Source organism: Epinephelus fuscoguttatus, linkage group LG19 (assembly GCF_011397635.1).
Source record: "Epinephelus fuscoguttatus linkage group LG19, E.fuscoguttatus.final_Chr_v1".
Taxonomy (NCBI): Eukaryota; Metazoa; Chordata; class Actinopteri; order Perciformes; family Serranidae; genus Epinephelus; species Epinephelus fuscoguttatus.
This window is the reverse complement of record NC_064770.1, coordinates 15,242,728-15,260,242: the sequence shown is the minus strand read 5'-3', so window position 1 is coordinate 15,260,242 and position 17,515 is coordinate 15,242,728. Positions and strand designations below refer to the sequence as shown.

Genomic DNA, 17,515 nt, shown 5'->3' with positions numbered 1-17,515 from the left:
GGTAACAACACTCTTAATGGCTCTTCTCAAAAGAATAATATTTTACTACAGGATCAATTACAAAACAAAGTAGTGAGACTAAAGAAATACAACGGTATTTTGGACATTTTTTAAATTGGGAAGATGTAAATTCAGACTTTTTAGAATATAAAAAGTAAATATGCCTCAATGTTTTGGTACATGATACAGAAACATGTCAGGTGTACAAACTTGCAGCAACAATTATTTTTATTTTTTGCATCAATCATTTCTTTAGACGAATTGTACCCAGAGCTGGGTGATGGTGATGGTGATGGTGATGACGATGGCGATGGCGATGGTGACAACGATGACTACGATGGTGGTGTTGGTGTCGATGCCGGTGGTGATGGCGGTGGTGATGACGATGGCGGTGGAGGCAGTGAAGGCAGTGGAGGCAGTGAAGGCAGTAGAGATGACGGAGATGGAGTTGATGGGTCCGGACTAAGTGGTATGTACTGAATATCTTCCAGTATACATTCATGGTATATTTTGGAGTAAGGACCATATTCAGATTCCCTTATGTTGCTTTAATACTACCACAAAGTCAGCAAGGTACACAGTCAATAAATCAACAATGATAAGAGTCAAGTATCGTGGCATGGTTTCCGCATTTAAGCTATCAGTGTATGAATGTGGTGTGAATGGGTGAATGATAGACCAGTATTGTAAAGTGCTTTGAGTAGTTGATAAGACTAGAAAAGGGCTATATAAGTACAGTCCATTTACCATTGATCACTTAACTTCAATTGATGCTGAAGGCCTTTTTTGTATTCTTTCACCAGAAAATCAAGAAATGAAGACGCCTGAAGAGGTCACCAGCTCCTCTGGTAATGTGTGGGAAAGCCTTATGGACGGGCTCCACCGGGCACGTCAGCGGCGTGACACGTCTGCAGCGCGAGTCCCGTAGCAGCTCGCCACCCTGTTAATCAATTACAGTGGCTCCACTGGCAACGGGAGCGGCACGACAACCCCCGTCTGTCGCGCGACAACTCTCTATTTTACACGGCTCTTCTATTTTTGTCGCGCTATGCTCCCCTATGCGACCCTCCAGCAGATAAAAACTACATGAAATAGTGTGCTAAACGAGCAGAATGTGTTTTAATTGAATAAACCATTTTCAGAGGTGATATATGATTTTTTTTTTCATGCATTTACTCATGTTTATCCGTGACATTGTGTAAATGTCCGTGACATTTGAAAGCGAGTAGATGACAAACAGTAGCCTACAGTAAACTTGTAGATAACTCAAATATATGTAATTACTTAGGTGGGAAATGCTTTAACATTTCATGCAGCCTCTCGGCTCGGCAAAGCGGTAAACAACCCCGTTGGCTTCTCGTGCGCTTCGTCTGCAGTCAGTGGAGCCCAAATGAATACGCCGCGACGCTACGCTGACGTGACGCTTACGTTTGCAGCCGGTGGAGCCCGGCCGTTACATTGCCCTTGCTATATTGCAGGCAGCGTTACTGTGCTGTATGTATTCTAAAAGGGGGGAGAAATCAGATTTAAGTTTTGCTTTTAAACTACCTTTAGCTCTCATAATGGGTGTAAATTATATAAAATGCTGTCAGGGGCCTGTACTACAAAGGGACTTTAATATACTTAGAATATGTTCAGTGTTATTTGTTAAATTTGCCTCTAATGTTCACTGTTCATATGGATCCAGATTGTAGTATTATAGTATAAGTTATTAATTGGATATATCATTACTTGTTACTTTGCAGTTAGAATGGAATCAAACTTAAGAACATAAATATGTTGCTTGTAATGGATGTTAAAAAAAGTTCAGATTGAAGAAGTTTACAATTTTAATTTTTTTTCCTTAGAAAAGAAAAAGAATGGAATCTATCCAGGATGTGGCCAAGAGTTACAAAGGTACAGTTTTTATTTGTTTAAAGTTGTAGTAATGATTCAGAGGGGTATTCTAGAAATCGGGTTTAGTGAACAGTCTTGAATTTGTTAACCTTATGATGAGGTAAACTGCATTTTCAGGACCATAGAGGGTGACGACTTAAGCTTTGGATCACTTACTATGTTTGGTGTCTTTCAGACCACATTAGCAACTTTTTTCTTCAAATAAGCTTACAACATATCAAGTTACTTTTTGGACAGACCTTGCTTCGTCTCCTTGAAGGCAGCCTCTGGTATTTCTCAGTGAATGAGAGCTGATGTGGCCCTCTAACTGTTTGGTGAGACAGACCCAGACAGATACGTGAACATAATGACCAAACTCTGATTCGTTTTTACTCTAAATTAATTACCTTTACTATCTAAGTTTGATTTTATGCTATCAACATAGACAGTTAATAATAGTGAATTTATTCCAGTGCATGATCATTCCTCCAATTCCAGTACATGATCATCTCTATTTTGTAACAGATTTAACCACCTCACCTAGCTATGAGGCGGTGATTGGATTACATGCATTTCTATATTCTTCTTTTTTTTTTTTTTTTTTTTAAATATTTGTTGGTTAGGTGGCCTTTATTACAGTGGAGAAAAATAGGAAATGCAGGGAAGAGAGTAGGGGAATGACATGAAGTAAATGGTCCGTCCGGTCAGGAATTGAATCGGGACCTGCTCTTCAGAGCGCTAGCACCCATGTGGTACGCGACCTAACCACTCGACTACCGGTCACCCCCGCATTTCTGTATTCTAAAAGCTGTCACAGTTGACCATCAGCTGTGCCTGTTGACAATGCTGTAACTTTTCCCTTCAAACATTCCACAACAGCTAAGTCCAATCATGAATGCTTACTCTTGACAGAGTCATGTCATGTCCTCATAAAGTCAGTCCATATCAAAGTTAACACCAAAGCACTACTACCAAATCTTGATTGGATAGAAGTTTTTTTTTAATCTGGATGGGGGTGGGATTCATATTGAGTGCATGCATAGTGACGTGCAATTTCATCTAGTCCTTCAAAATTGTAGAGTTGTCTCTCTTCACATCTTCATATAATTTTAGGGATCAAGTTCAAGTTACAGCTTATGTTCAATAAATAGCATTGTTTCGTTTGGAAAATAAACTTCTCCACAAATGGTTTGTACTAGCTATTCTAACAAAATCATGTATTGGTTCTCCAGGGCAAAAGAAACTGTGTACAACCCAGAGTGTGGTAACCAGCTCCAAAGGTAGGACTCCATCCATCCTTGCAGCTACATTTGGGGACCAAAATTTCCCCAGCAGTACACTGCACACTGACTGATAAAACAACAACAACAACAACAAAAAAACGAATGCTCGACTAAAGAAATCTCAGTCGACTACGGGATCTCCAACTATTGATTCGAATATTCGACTATCAGGGGACAACCCTAAACATTTGTAACCTACATTTCAGTGGCTCCGAAGTTATTTCAAGAAAATATAAATTAAATTGTAACAGTTATTGTCTTCCCTATCTTAACATATACAATTTTCTTTTGATTGACAGAGGTCAAATCGTCAAGAAGATGTGTGAAAAGGCCATGGAGCAAGGTTGAAGTCAGTGCTGTTATGAAACACTTCAAAATACATATCGCTAAAGGACACCTTGCATCAAAGTTGGAGTGTGAGCAGTGCAAGCGCGCTGAGCACCCTGTTTTGACAGACAGAACTATTCAAAACATTCGCGATTTTGTGAGGAACAGGGTGTTATGTTCAAACGAAATGGGGGTGAAATAGCCTGAGGTTGTGGGTGGGTTTTTCCCCGCACTTTATTCTTGTGCAATGGACCTCCTGTCCCACTCAATTTTTGTTTACATCGTCAATGTTTTACAGTTTGCTCAGGGCAGTAATTGTTGCTTTAAGTTGCTCTGCACTTTATGTTAATATTACTTGGCACTTAAATTTGTTTTGTTAACAATGTCAGTTAAACATTTGTACAAGTTGTAAAAACTGTCTAAAACTAACACTGTTAGAGTGGGTAGTGAGGGGAAATAAAGAAAGACATTACCTTTTCAAGTTCAATGTGTTTTCAGTATGTTCAAAATTTGGTTATCGTAGAAACTTGTATATCGGCCATAACAGCAATGTTAATATTGGTTATCGGTGTCGTCCAGAATTTTCATATCGGTGTATATTAAGGCAGCCTTATACCTATTCTTTGTTCTACACTTTATTTTACTTGGCACTGTAATTTGTATGTTTTACTTGGCCCTTCAAAGGGGTAGTTCAAATTTTATGATGTTGGGTTTTGTGAGACCCTTATAACAGAAATATTTATTTAAAAAAAGCTGCTGAGTGTTACATTTTATTTGAGAAATGCCCATTTTATTCAATAAAATAAATTCCACTGATGAGGCAAAACATTGAGCACCATTGTGTAGGGTGCGGTGCTTACACCAGTGTAGTTCTTTACAGTCATTCTTGGTGTAGATGTCCCTTACAGGTTTAAAAAGATGTGAATTATGCCCATTAATACCAGTGTGTCTCATAACTGATTCAAGGATAATTTATCATCATTCTAGGACATGAGGGTGAGGGTACATGAAAAGAACGAAATTTAGTAGTCAAGGTCCCAAAAAAGCAGCAGACAATATAAAAATTAGATCAAAGTTGAACAGTAAAGATTAAGCAGAGGAAGACAATTGATTGAAAGTGCATTCGGTGCCAATAAATATTGTGATATATAAAATATGATGATGCACATCCTTCCTCCTGAGGGGAGGAGGTTGAACAGTCCATGGGTGGGATGAGAGGGGTCCATCAGAATGCTGGCAGCTATGTTCCTACATCTGCTGATGTAAATGTCTGTCGCTGATGGGAGGCAGTTGATGGTGATCCTCTGTGCTGATATCACTACCTGCTGCAGAGCCTTTCTTTCTACAGCAGAGCAGTTTCCATACCACACAGTGGTGCATGATGTCAGGATGTTCTCCACTGCATATCTGTGAGAAAGTTGTCCAGCCTCTCTACTGATAGTCATGACTCACTTTGTGCCTAGCTGTGGCTTATGACAATAATTCAGTCAGGAATATTTTTGCAGTGTCACTCATACACCTGGCCCAACATTATTGCCAGCATTGTGTTTAATAGTCAGATTCAATTATCCATATAAAATGCTCAATTGATTTAACCTTTCAAAATGCAGGTAGTTTACCTTTCTCAAAACTCTTGCAGTGAGGTACTTTTTCAGTGATGGATTGCCATATAACACTTGTGTGTGTAATTTAAACCAGTGTTGTCCTCATAATCAAGGGTTTTGCTCTGATTGTGTATGTGTGTGTGTGGGTAATGTACAGTTAAACCAGTGTTGTCCTCATAATCCAGGGTTTTGCTCTGATTGTGTATGTGTGTGTGTGGGTAATGTACAGTTAAACCAGTGTTGTCCTCATAATTCAGGGTTTTGCTCTGATTGTGTATGTGTGCGTGGGTCATGTACAGTTAAACCAGTGTTGTCCTCATAATCCAGCGTTTTGCTCTGATTGTGTATGTGTGTGTGGGTCATGTACAGTTAAACCAGTGTTGTCCTCATAATCAAGGGTTTTGCTCTGATTGTGTGTGTGTGTGTGTGGGTCATGTACAGTTAAACCAGTGTTGTCCTCATAATCAAGGGTTTTGCTCTGATTGTGTGTGTGTGTGTGGGTCATGTACAGTTAAACCAGTGTTGTCCTCATAATCAAGGGTTTTGCTCTGATTGTGTGTGTGTGTGTGTGTGGGTCATGTACAGTTAAACCAGTGTTGTCCTCATAATCCAGGGTTTTGCTCTGATTGTGTGTGTGTGGATAATGTACAGTTAAACCAGTGTTGTCCTCATAATCAAGGGTTTTGCTCTGATTGTGTGTGTGTGTGGGTAATGTCCCAACAAACAAGTGTGGGGTCAGGAAACGCCTTCTCCCGCCCCGTCCTCATAGTCCGTAAAATGTCAGGTTTTCATATCTTCAGATTCTTTGACAATAATTTAATTCTAAGTAGACAGAAACATTTCTAAATTTTTTTGGACCATTTTAATCTTTCTTGCATCTCTCTGGGACAAAGGGAAAGGTGGGTCCCCATAAACCATGACTGAGCTGGTATGGGAAAAGTGTCCTCATAATCCGCCCATACCTGTAGGTGTGTGTGTGTGTGTGTGTGTGTGTGTGTGTGTGTAGTTCTCAAGAGAGGTTCTACCATTTTGCATAGGACCAAAGGCTAAAATGCCAAAATTTGCAGACTTAAATATTACTTAATATTTTATTTCAACATCAATTCAAAACAAACTAAAGTTAAAGCCCTGATGTGCAGGATATAAAATATTCAGATTTTGGGAGCTCCTAGTGGTAGTATCAAGGAGAAAAAAAGACACTGCATGCAACATCAGCTCTTGCTTGCACATTGCAAAGCCCCAGATCCACAGGCCAGAATCTCCAGGAGTTACAGAGACACTGGACAGTTCCACCTCATGATTTACATCCAATACCTAGGTTCAGAGAGAATGCAGAATGTAATGTGCCCCTCCTGCAGCGAGGTGGAGATTAAAGGTGTTGAGGTCAGGGTGGTGAATAAGCATGCAGCACATATGACTTTAATGCAGGAGAATGTTTACATCCTGTGTCAAACCCTTGGTTAACATTAGCATTTTTATTACTGCTGTCTGTGGTTAAGTTTTTAATGTCCTGCCCCTAAGCCAAGTGTATTTAATATAACCACAATATATCCAGAGGCACAAACGGTCCTGGCTGAAAAGCATTCATTCACTGCCCTCTCTGATTAAAGTTCCAAGTCTGTTGCACCTGTAACCACACCACAATGTGATGTCACAGAGTACCCACGAACCCTGGAGTATACTTGTACATCACTGCAGCGAGGTGAAGATGAACCCCTGGAGGTTTTCAGGGGGTATTAAGTTGCTCTTTAAACATGCCGCCGTTACCATTGGTAGGTTATAATGGCAGGTTCAGACAGGAGCCCAGCGAAGCACCACAATACACTGGTTCTTTCACAAGAGGCAAAGAGGCAAATTTCTCCATGTTGGTCAAAAAGCAAGTCTGCTCCTCTGCTCTTTTCTAATCACATGTTGAGTTAATTAATTTAATTTAATTAATTTCAAAGAGTTTGGGGAGGGGGTATTTGCCCTTTATTTGAAAGAGGACAGTGTAAAAATGTGATGGAGAGAGGGGTATGACAAGCAGCAATGGTCCCCAGACTAAAATCAAACCCAGGATATTGTGGTAACATGGCATGCACTCCAACAACTTGGCTACCAAGGCCCTCTAATATCAGTAAGTGCTCTTGTCAGATTAGCTCACAGCCCTGAACTGAACAGCCCAACATGGGTGCCGAAAGCAAGCGGGCAGCGTTTCCTGGCATTTTGAGATGTTTCCACCTCCTGTTTGAACCTGACATCAGGCAGGAATTCAAAAGGCATCCATATCAATGGTACTCATTCACCAGCTGTTCTTATGAAGAAATTTCTTCTTAAAACCACTGGTGCAGTTTTCACAAAGATTCTGACATTCTAACATTTGCTCCTTGGTAAAAACAGACTCTACGCACAGTCAAGAGCACATATGCACATTTTGTGCTCATGTGTTTGCACAGAATAATTTGTTATTGCCTTTTCTTCAGTTCTACGGTTGTATAAAAAAGATTTATACGATAACATTTTTTTTTATAATTTGTATTTTTTCATACTTATTTTAGGTATTTTACAAAAAGCATTATTAAAAAAAAAACACTACACTAACACATCAGTTATGTTAATGGGAACCATGCTATCTAAAAAGTAGCAATTGATCATTTCATCTTTTGGGGCGGGTGGGTCAAAAAGTGACAAAGCAGTACTATGTAAGATAATAATAACTTTGCAATTTGCAATATTGCATTATTTCCTCCTCTCCGTTCCTCCCTAAACACACATACACACTTACACTCCTTGGAGAGCGCTGTGATGCTTGCTTTTGTCCTCAGTCCAGATAATTGCTGCTATAATGCATAAAGTTTGTGGTTTGCTGGTTGGGTGGTAGATTAGCATGTATTTTAAGCATCTCTTGTGTCTTTTTGTCTGGTTTTATATTCACTCCTGGTACTACAAAATATGGCAGCTTGTTTGGCGCTAATTTTTTCAGAGATATGAACAGAGTTCATATGACGTTTTTCAAAACAACTTTTTATGTCGTGGCTGCAGCACACTTGGATCACTACGGATGAGCAGTATGGAGATATTTTGTGGATTCAATTTTGTGCTCTTGGATGTTAGTCTGGGGAGCTATCTACCATTAGCTGTGCTGGTCGCTCCACCCGCCGATCTCCGCAAGGGATGTGAGGACTCTAAAACTTCACCAGGGCCTCCGTCGGCATATGGGTGAGTAGATAATGGCTGAATTTTCATTTTTGGGTGCACTATCCCTTTAAGTACAGGAGGTATAAACCAAGAGCTTTCAACTTCAGGTGGCCTCATGCATGCACTTGCCCGAGGGTCCCAAAATGACCACGTCCACCCCTATATTGGATCTCAACGTTTTATGATTTATAATCTCTGCTCATTTTCTCTTCCATTCCGAGCTGTCAGTCAGACCTTTCTTTTTTCACTTCCAACCAGCTTCATATTGCAGTTTCAATATTTAATTTCGTAAATAACGCACACTTATTCTAGGAACAAAAAAGCTCTCATTCTTGTTTCCAGGAGACAGACCTGAATAAAGCTGTCTTGAATAATTGCCTTCATCTTAGAGTTCCATCTTTATTGTTGCCCACGTGTGTGCTATACTGCAGTCAGTTCTTCTTTTGCATGTAGATCTTATGTGCATATGTGCTGGGCTTCACAATGCTGCACAAACAAACATCTACAAACACACACCAAGCAACACACACACAGACACACACTCACAAGTAATTAAGTCTGAAAATCTGAGATTAAATCACAAACACAGGCTAATTTCCTTGGCAATGGCACGGCGAACACATCTCTCCTCATAACTGGCCATTTAGAGTGAGCCTGTGTCATTGTCTTAGCAAAAGAAGTAATCAGCGTGAGAGAGATAACGACTGAATTATAGTAGAATAGAAGATTAAAGAAGAGAGAGGTGGAGAGGATGGGAGACGGATGGAGAGAAAGAAAGCGGGCCTTTGTGGATGTGAGTGCTGGATGTATACATCTATAATCTGCTTAATTTTACATGCTGGTTAAACAGGCAATCCATTTTTAAACACTGCCATTTTCCTTGGCAAGCACTTTCTGTGCCGAGGTGAGAGAGCTCTTTCTTCACTGCCATTTGCTGTCTGGCTCAGACACTGAGACATTGGGGAGAGCTGAAAGCATTAGAGCCATTACTGTAATGTCCTATTGAAGCCATGTCAGTCATAGACACACCTGCACTTGAAAACAATCTAAAGACTTGTTTCTGTGTTGTTTTGCTACTGGAAGGCTCAAACTGAATTTTACTCAAATTTAGGTTCCTAATTATGGTCTGATTTAACTAGAGGTGCAAACTCATTAAGCATGAAAAAGCTGGCAAAGTCTGGTTGAGTTAAAAAATAAAATGAATTTACAATCACTGCAACTAAAAGAAAAAGGCAGTTTTAATTTCAACTTATGTCATTTGTGGTGAGTTTGGTATCTGCCCATTTCTCAAGCGTCATTAAGCTGACGAAATCAATACATGGATGTGCCAGAATTTTCTACAACTAAACACAGAAAAAACTGAGATAGTTGTTTTTGGCCCCAAAGAACAAAGATCAATAGTCAGTGCTCACCTTGACGCCATGACACTAAAACCTACAAATCAAGCCAGAAATCTTGGTGTAGTTCTGGACTCAGACCTAAATTTCAATAGTCACATTAAGACAATTACTAAATCAGCCTACTACCACCTTAAAAACATAGCAAGAATAAAAGAATTTCTGTCTAAACCAGATACAGAAAAACTTGTTCATGCTTTCATTTTCAGCAGGCTGGACTATTGTAACGGTGTCTTCACAGGCCTGAGTAAAAAATCAATCAGACAACTGCAGCTCGTCCAGAACGCTGCTGCCAGAGTCCTCACCAACACCAAGAGAGTGGAGCACATTACACTAGTGCTTAAATCACTGCACTGGCTTCCTGTGTGGATAGACTTTAAAATCTTGTTACTTGTCTATAAAGCACTAAATGGTCTCGGGCCTAAATACATCTCTGATTTACTTGTAAGTTATGAAGCATCCAGACCCCTCAGATCATCTGGAACAGGTTTACTCAGTGTTCCCAGGATCAAAACCAAACAAGGTGAAGCAGCCTTTAGTTTCTGTGCTCCCCGCCTGTGGAACAAACTTCCAGAATATCTGAGGTCGGCTGAAACTGTCAGCTCATTTAAATCAGGGCTTAAAACATTACTATTCACTGCAGCTTACCAGTGAACTAGATATGTAACTTATTGTTAGGATAATCTGTAGCTATTGTTTTTATATTTGTCTGCTGTTGCTTTTGCTCTATGTTTGCTTTTTAAATGCATTTTCTGCACTGTTTTTCTTGCTTTTAGCTTTTGTTTTTAATGATCTATTGTTCCTTTAATGTTTTATCTTAACATATTTCCCTTGTAAAGCACATTGAATTGCCTTGTGTATGAATGGTGCTATATAAATAAAATTGCCTTGCCTTGCCTTGCCTTACCGTAATAAACATATAAATAAGCAACAAGTATCTACAATGCTGCCTCGTGATTTAGTTGTTATGTTGTGGTTGTGACAGCATTAGCCTTGCTAATGTTATCTCAGCATAAAGAAATGGACCCATTAGAGGCTAACATTAACTTTAATTCAGTAGTACTTTGGCTAAGGAGCTCAACTTATGTTGTAATTGTCTGCAAAATGGTAGCGTTACTAACGTTACGCAAGTTGCCCCTGAGCTCTAAGGTCAGTAGGCTAATGTTATACAAGTGGAATTTGGAAAAACAAGTTCGCTAGCTAACGTTAGACTCCATGGAAGATACTTTGCCAATTTTCAACCAGTTTTGTATCATAACCATGTTGCTAGTGTGTATAAATGAACTTCCTTCCATCTTACCAGTGCCCAGATCTCCCTGCTCATATCCCAGAACAGATCCACTAAATGAAACATTTGGTGTCATTCAGTGTATTTTCACTAGCTTTACGGCTGTTGCTCGAACAACATATTCTCACTCTGACCTCGTCACATATGGTTGTGAACTTTCCACGTCCAGATACAACATGAAAGGTACCTTGGGGACATTGGTTGTTGACGTTCTGCAGGCATTGTCTTCTTTCAAAATATACTTCTGTTTTCACAGGAAATTAAAGTTAAAGTTTACAAACTGTCTCTTTCAAAATAAACACACTACGTCAGTGCAACACCGTGAATTGACATTTTTTTTCCTCAACAACAGGCAACCACCAGTTGGTCTTGCTGGATGCGAACAGTGTTTGTTGAACTCATCCACCACCCCTCCCACCTGCCCTAGTCGGACTTTCGCCACCTTAACTTTTGTTCTTGTCCTGCCATGTTTCCCTCTGACGCCGTTAAACTATAATGGCGACCGGCTGCATATCATGCCTGTGTAAGAGGATGGCTTTCTTCGTCAGTGTCTGATGGCGCAAGTCACTGCCCATGCACCGGATTTCAACAACTTTAGAGTGAGACCACGTTGGCTTGAACTTAAGAATGCACTCCACATTTTCATATGCCATCCACCACAGACACGAGTATAAAAGTGGGTTAAGAGAGAAGAGAAGAGAGAGAAGTTTGATCAAACTGTAAAACCAAGATTATGGTACTGTATTGCCTATTTCTTGCCTAAAATGTCTTCAGAAACATTTAAGTGCACTTTTGGCTGTAATACGAGAATTTCTGAACAGGAGGTGGGTACCATACTGTTTCCTGTATTGTAAAATAGAAGGCTGAGAATACTGAGATCAAACAGTAAATCTAAACAGTGCTGATCAAATATAAACCAAGATTCTGTTACTGTGTTGCATATTTATGGCCTACAGTGTTTTCATAAACATATTGTAGTTGTTTTTGTCCGATGTGGGGCAGTGCATTCTGATAATTGTAGGCTTTCTACCTCTTGAGCAAAAGTGAATGCCACAGCGTTTTTCCTCTCTTTTCTCTGATCATGTATCACCACTTTTAAAAGTATTTGTGTCATTCTACTGCAGAGACAGCTGAGATTATGAAAAGACCATCTTTCCACCAGTGAAATACTTCTTTAACACCTACCTCTAAATTGTGATAGCTTTTGGTTGCTAAATCAAAACAACTCAATTAGGCTAATCTGCAATCCCAAGCTTGACATGTCGTGATATGTAAGAGATTCTTACTATGGGGAGTCAAAAATTGACCTAATTTTATTGTACATGACATTTTCATTTTATGCAGAACCGGAACCCCCATCCCCAATTTCCGACTGAACGAAATGACTGATTTGGGATTTTAAAAATGTGATTTTTTTTCCCTAAAAGGTGACAGGTTTGCATTTAAACTATCCTTTGTTTCTCTCTTATCTCTGTCATTTTTCTTCTCCCCCAGACGCAGTAAGACTATATATCTTAGCATATGCGGATGTCACACCACCCCAAACGTTGAAAGATAAGCACCATCAATCAACGTGAAGTGTCTGCTTCATTCATTTAAATTAACTGTCTTTATTTATTCCAAAAACAACCTGGGTTGTGCAGCTGCCAGTTGGCAAATATTTGATAAAAATTAGTTTATAAAGAAAAATGCTGCTCACGTTTAAAGTGATGACTGCACACTTTCACCCCTGGAGAATATCAAGTGAAAAGCATTTAGCTGCTCAGAGTAGATTTTCAGGGACTGTGTTAAATATTATTTAACAAAAATCCCCAGCCTCTACAAGAAAGCTATACACAGAGAAATGGATTGCGGAAAATGGAAAACAGAAGTGCATCAAGGGAAATAAACCACTAAGTTAAAAAATCATGAGTATTTCTTTCAGCCAACCAGTCGTCGGCTGCGTACCTGCACTTCTAACAAAATCACACGTCCTCGTGGCTGCCAGCTTTAGCTAAGTCAAGAAACCTGAACGTGTGCTTGTTTTTTGCTGCAGGAAATCTCCCCAGTGTGAGATGCGTTTACGCTTGCATGGCTGTAACAGCCAGCTCTGAGTGTTCAGCGTGGTCTTCTGACTCTGCCGAGCTAACTTTCCTCCAGTTTGCCAGACCCTGACCCTGGCTCCAGGCCTGCCCTGGGGGTGTAGGACTCATTTATAAGCCAGGATGACATTCTGGTGTTGGATGCCTCTTCATAACCAGCTTGGTTGGTTTCTGACTGGTCTGAAAATTTCATTAGAAAAGCCACCAGCTGCAGCTTACATGTTACAGGAATGTGAATGAAGAAAGGAGTATCTACCTACCGTGGTTTGAGAGAGGAGAGGAGACGAGATCAAAAGAATTGTTCGAGAGTGGGAAATATATTGTAAACACCTAAATATATGATTTAAAAGTACCTAATAAGGTGTATAAGGCTCGCATTTCTATTCAGAAAGCTCCAATACTCTGTTGGATGCCGTTTCCCCACTGAGTTAGAAAATACCTTCAATAGATAGTGTATGTTTTGTGCATATTTATCCTGTTATAGCTACCAAAGAAATATGCAAAAGTTTGGGTGAGAAAATACTTTACTGGATGTTTCTTGCTGCGGCTGGCGTTGTTTCTGGGTGACAGGTTTGTGCGGTGTAAAGTCACTCTGCGGGGGAGGCAGTGATTTATGTGTCGTGCAGGAGGGAGGCTACACATCTTGCTGACACAACTCAGCCATCAACAGGAGTTATGTCCACCCAAAACCACAAAGCAAACTCCAAAGGTGGACCAAAACAGGACATAAAGTAAGCTTTGATTATTGCCTCTCACTCTCATACACACATGCACACAAAAGCCTCCAGGCCGGCCCTCCTTCACTCACTGTTTGTTCATCTGTTCCTCTTTGCCCACCAAGAAATGTATGCATTGCCACAGAGCATAAATAAACATGGACACACACACAAGCAAAGGCATAGGCTCACACATACACTTGCGATGCAAAGCAAGCAAACCAGATCGCACTGCAAATAAGCGTATTTAAACACACTCACACAAGCAAACATAAATGCCCTCCCAGTTTATAGAAATCAGCAGTAAACCTACGTGCAGTATGCTGGAAGGAAACATGCTAATTACTTTTATTTATTAGCAGATCGTTTCCCAACAATATGTTTCTTTTGAATTAATGAGGTCTATATTGCTTATCTTATCAGACAGACACAGACTGATGGACGCAATTGTTCATAACAAAGTGGAGCAGAACTCAACAGTGTTGTCTTTATGCATGTAACTGCACGATAACATGCATAAATAACAGGCATAAATTTGTGGTCATGGTCTTGACGTGTCAATCTCTCGCTCGCTTCGCTCTTCTGAATTACCAATTGCAAGTCAGAGCCAGCCAGCTTTTTACTGCTGCCATTTAACTGCAGAGGCAACGTGTAACAACCCACTCTGCAGCAGCAGTCCACATAACAAAGTTGCCATTCTGTTTCTTGCTCTGGCCTCTGAGTCTAAAGGCAGCCAACTGCCAACTTGGTGATATGCCATCCAAAACTGGCAATGATAGCTTAGCTGGGGCTGGACTGCAGCCAATATAGCCCCCCCGTTATAAACTACACATGCTCACAGAATAATACACAGCTGTGCTTGCAAAGCCAACACAAAGTTTAATCTAATATACAGGAACAAGTGTGTGTGTACTGTAGTCATATGCATGCAGCTACAGGCACACACTTGTAAATCTATTCAGACAAACAGCAAACTATTGAAGCCAGCCTTGAAGCCTCTCATCTTAAAGGGAAAAAAGTTTTCTGAGTAGTTTTGGTGAGAACAATCACAGGAGCACAGTGTCGAGACAAAATTAGTGACCTTTCACAACACAGAGCGAGACAAAGCAGGATGAGGGAAAAGGAGGTGGGCAGCCAGCGAAACACTCTCCAGCCTTTTGCGTCACGTTGGAGTGTGTGCTCAGGGCTACACAGGTCTGATTAGGAACGGCTCAGTGGCTTTTTTCCCCCTACCGATAAACCACCCATGTCCACATTTCCTCCCTTTCTCTTTCTCTCTATTTTTCCCCATCTCCTTCTGCCATTTCCTCCTGACATGCTTTTTGTTTTGCTGCTGTGTTTGTGCTCTGAGTACTTTTCAGTGACTCACCTCCGCCAGGTGACTGACAACGTGTCTTGGACATCAGCAAGCTCATTAACATTCTGAAGCATCACCACCATGGTTGCCATGACGTCAGTGTCTCTGTGGAAACTCATTCGGGGATCAGGGTCAGATGCACATTCTGCCACGATCATATTACTATTCATCCCATCAGGTTGTCAGAGAACACACTTTTAATCATTTGTTGCGTACTTCTTGTCTGCTTTCTGTTCTCATCATAATTTACAACCAACATTTTTATTCTGAGCTGTGGATGATAAATAGTCTCCCAATCTGAAATGCCTGCAGGGCGCACACATATGGGAAGAAAAATCCAACAGTAGTGAGAGGTGACAAAACACCTGATTGGCTCTCTAATGTGTGTTTAATTGTCCAAACCACACTCATATTGTATCCGAAAGCCTGCTAGCTCATGTGAGCAGGAGGAGGGATTCTAGCATCAGATTAGCCGGCCTTACAAACCTGTGCTGAGATACACAAGTGGACATGGGTTTTATTACTCCATAATCACCTCGACTGAGCTGGCGAGAGGCTGAGACACTCTCTCCCCAGAGAGACGATAGATGATGAGCCCGTCTCCTCACTGATATTATCTTTGGACAGCCGGGGTTGCTTATATCCAAAGATGCAGCAAGATTATAATTATCTAAAGTGCTGTCCTCATGCACATGGTACACGGTATTACATACAAGCAATTACATATTTTCAGTATCCAGCTGAGTGACTGCATTATTCAAAGCGACATGATTAGTTGTTTATTGTTTAAAGGCCCCAATTATGTCAATTAGAGTTACTTGAACCTGAAATCTGTGACTGTTTTGGGTAAAAAATATGGTAATTTTATTTTATCTGTGCTGTTAGGTGCTAAAATTGGCACATTTACAACAGTTACTGTGGCTGGCACTGCTGTCTGTTCAGTCTCATGTCGCTCTGGGTAGCAGCTCACTGCTCTTCTGGTTGACAATGCCAACAATGTTTGTTCAAACCACAGGAAGTGTTGTTAGAGATCCTGAGAGCTTTCTTTTGTATCACACAGTCTACATCATACCATCAGTCTACATACAATTTCATCACAATAGCAAATAACAAGCTATTGAAGATGTTTTCTGGAAGATAGTGGACATTTTTATTTAGCTACATATCTCTAAGTCTTCTATATGACATTATCATTAATGGGTGGTGATGGTGTTTTACCTGTTTTATGTCATGATGCCACTTGGTGTACATTGTTTTATGAGTTTTGTGGGTTTCAGGATATGTTTTACATATGTATTATATTGCATCTTATAAACTGTAGACTGTAGTCTATATGTGTTCTGTCATTCAGCTGTTTGCAATACCAGTTCTCCCTTGACTGAGACCAGACCTTTGAGTCAACCCACTCCGCTGATTTCCAATTGACTGGTGTGTTTGGCATTGTTACATGAAACAGCGGTTTCTCAGTTAAGATTTAAAAAAAAAAAAAACACTTAATAGCCAATCAGCGCCAAGAGCAGGACTAACACTGTTGTCAAGCATTGTCAAGTGGTGCGCTGAAACCAATAGCGCATAATATTAACTACAGCGAGCGTTATTGACAAGATAGACGCTTCTATCGAGGCTGTTCGAAATCGTCAAGTCTTCTCAATATCGCCCAACATCACAGTTTGTTTTTGCTCTGCTCTGCTCCACTCTTAAAAGCCCGGCAAAACAGGTGTGTTTGCATGACTACACATCAGCGTGGTCTAAAAATGATGTTAGATTCAGGCAGTTAGAAATACAGTTTTTGGTTGTTGTCTAGTGATTGGTTAGGAAAATTTGAATCCCTCTCCCCCACAGAAACTCGTCAGAGTGGGTGCAATGTCAGACTGAGATTCTTTCTGATATCTGGCAAAGTTTTCCCTAAATAACAATTAAGTTAAAGGAATACCACAAAAGTCAGTTTGTGTATCAATTTCTCACCCAGTGTCACACTGAAATCGTAAAGAAAACTGTTTTTCTCACATGCCTCAAACGAAGAGTCCAAAAACTGAGAAAATTCTTGATGATTTGAAGTCCTAGGCAACTGCATTTAACAACAGCAAAACCATCTGTTTACAAAATCTCACACAACTCATCCAACATAATCTAAATCTCATGTATCCAGTCAAATGCTCAGGACTTCCCAAACAGACCGCAACTAAACTAAAAGTAAAGCTCAATCTATGCTAATCCACTTACAAAAACAATATTTTTCATCTCACTGAACACAGAAGCTGCTGGTTTACCACTGCCGCAATCAGTAGTTTGTTTCTATTATTGTGTAACTTTGGTGTTTTAAAGGGTTACCTCAGATTCACCAAAGTCACACAATAACACAAACAAACTACTGATCGACGTAGTGTCAGTGGAGTTTGGCTTTGAAGAG

At 40.2% G+C, this 17,515-nt stretch overlaps 1 long non-coding RNA gene across 1 annotated transcript; it reads left to right on the top strand.

Annotated features, from left to right (window-relative positions):
* Positions 1-1,846: 1,846 nt before the first annotated feature.
* On the top strand, positions 1,847-3,649 carry LOC125879472 (uncharacterized). The gene is made up of 3 exons (XR_007447943.1): positions 1,847-1,896; positions 3,108-3,155; positions 3,458-3,649. It is a non-coding gene; the product is annotated as an uncharacterized LOC125879472 (long non-coding RNA).
* Positions 3,650-17,515: the final 13,866 nt, after the last annotated feature.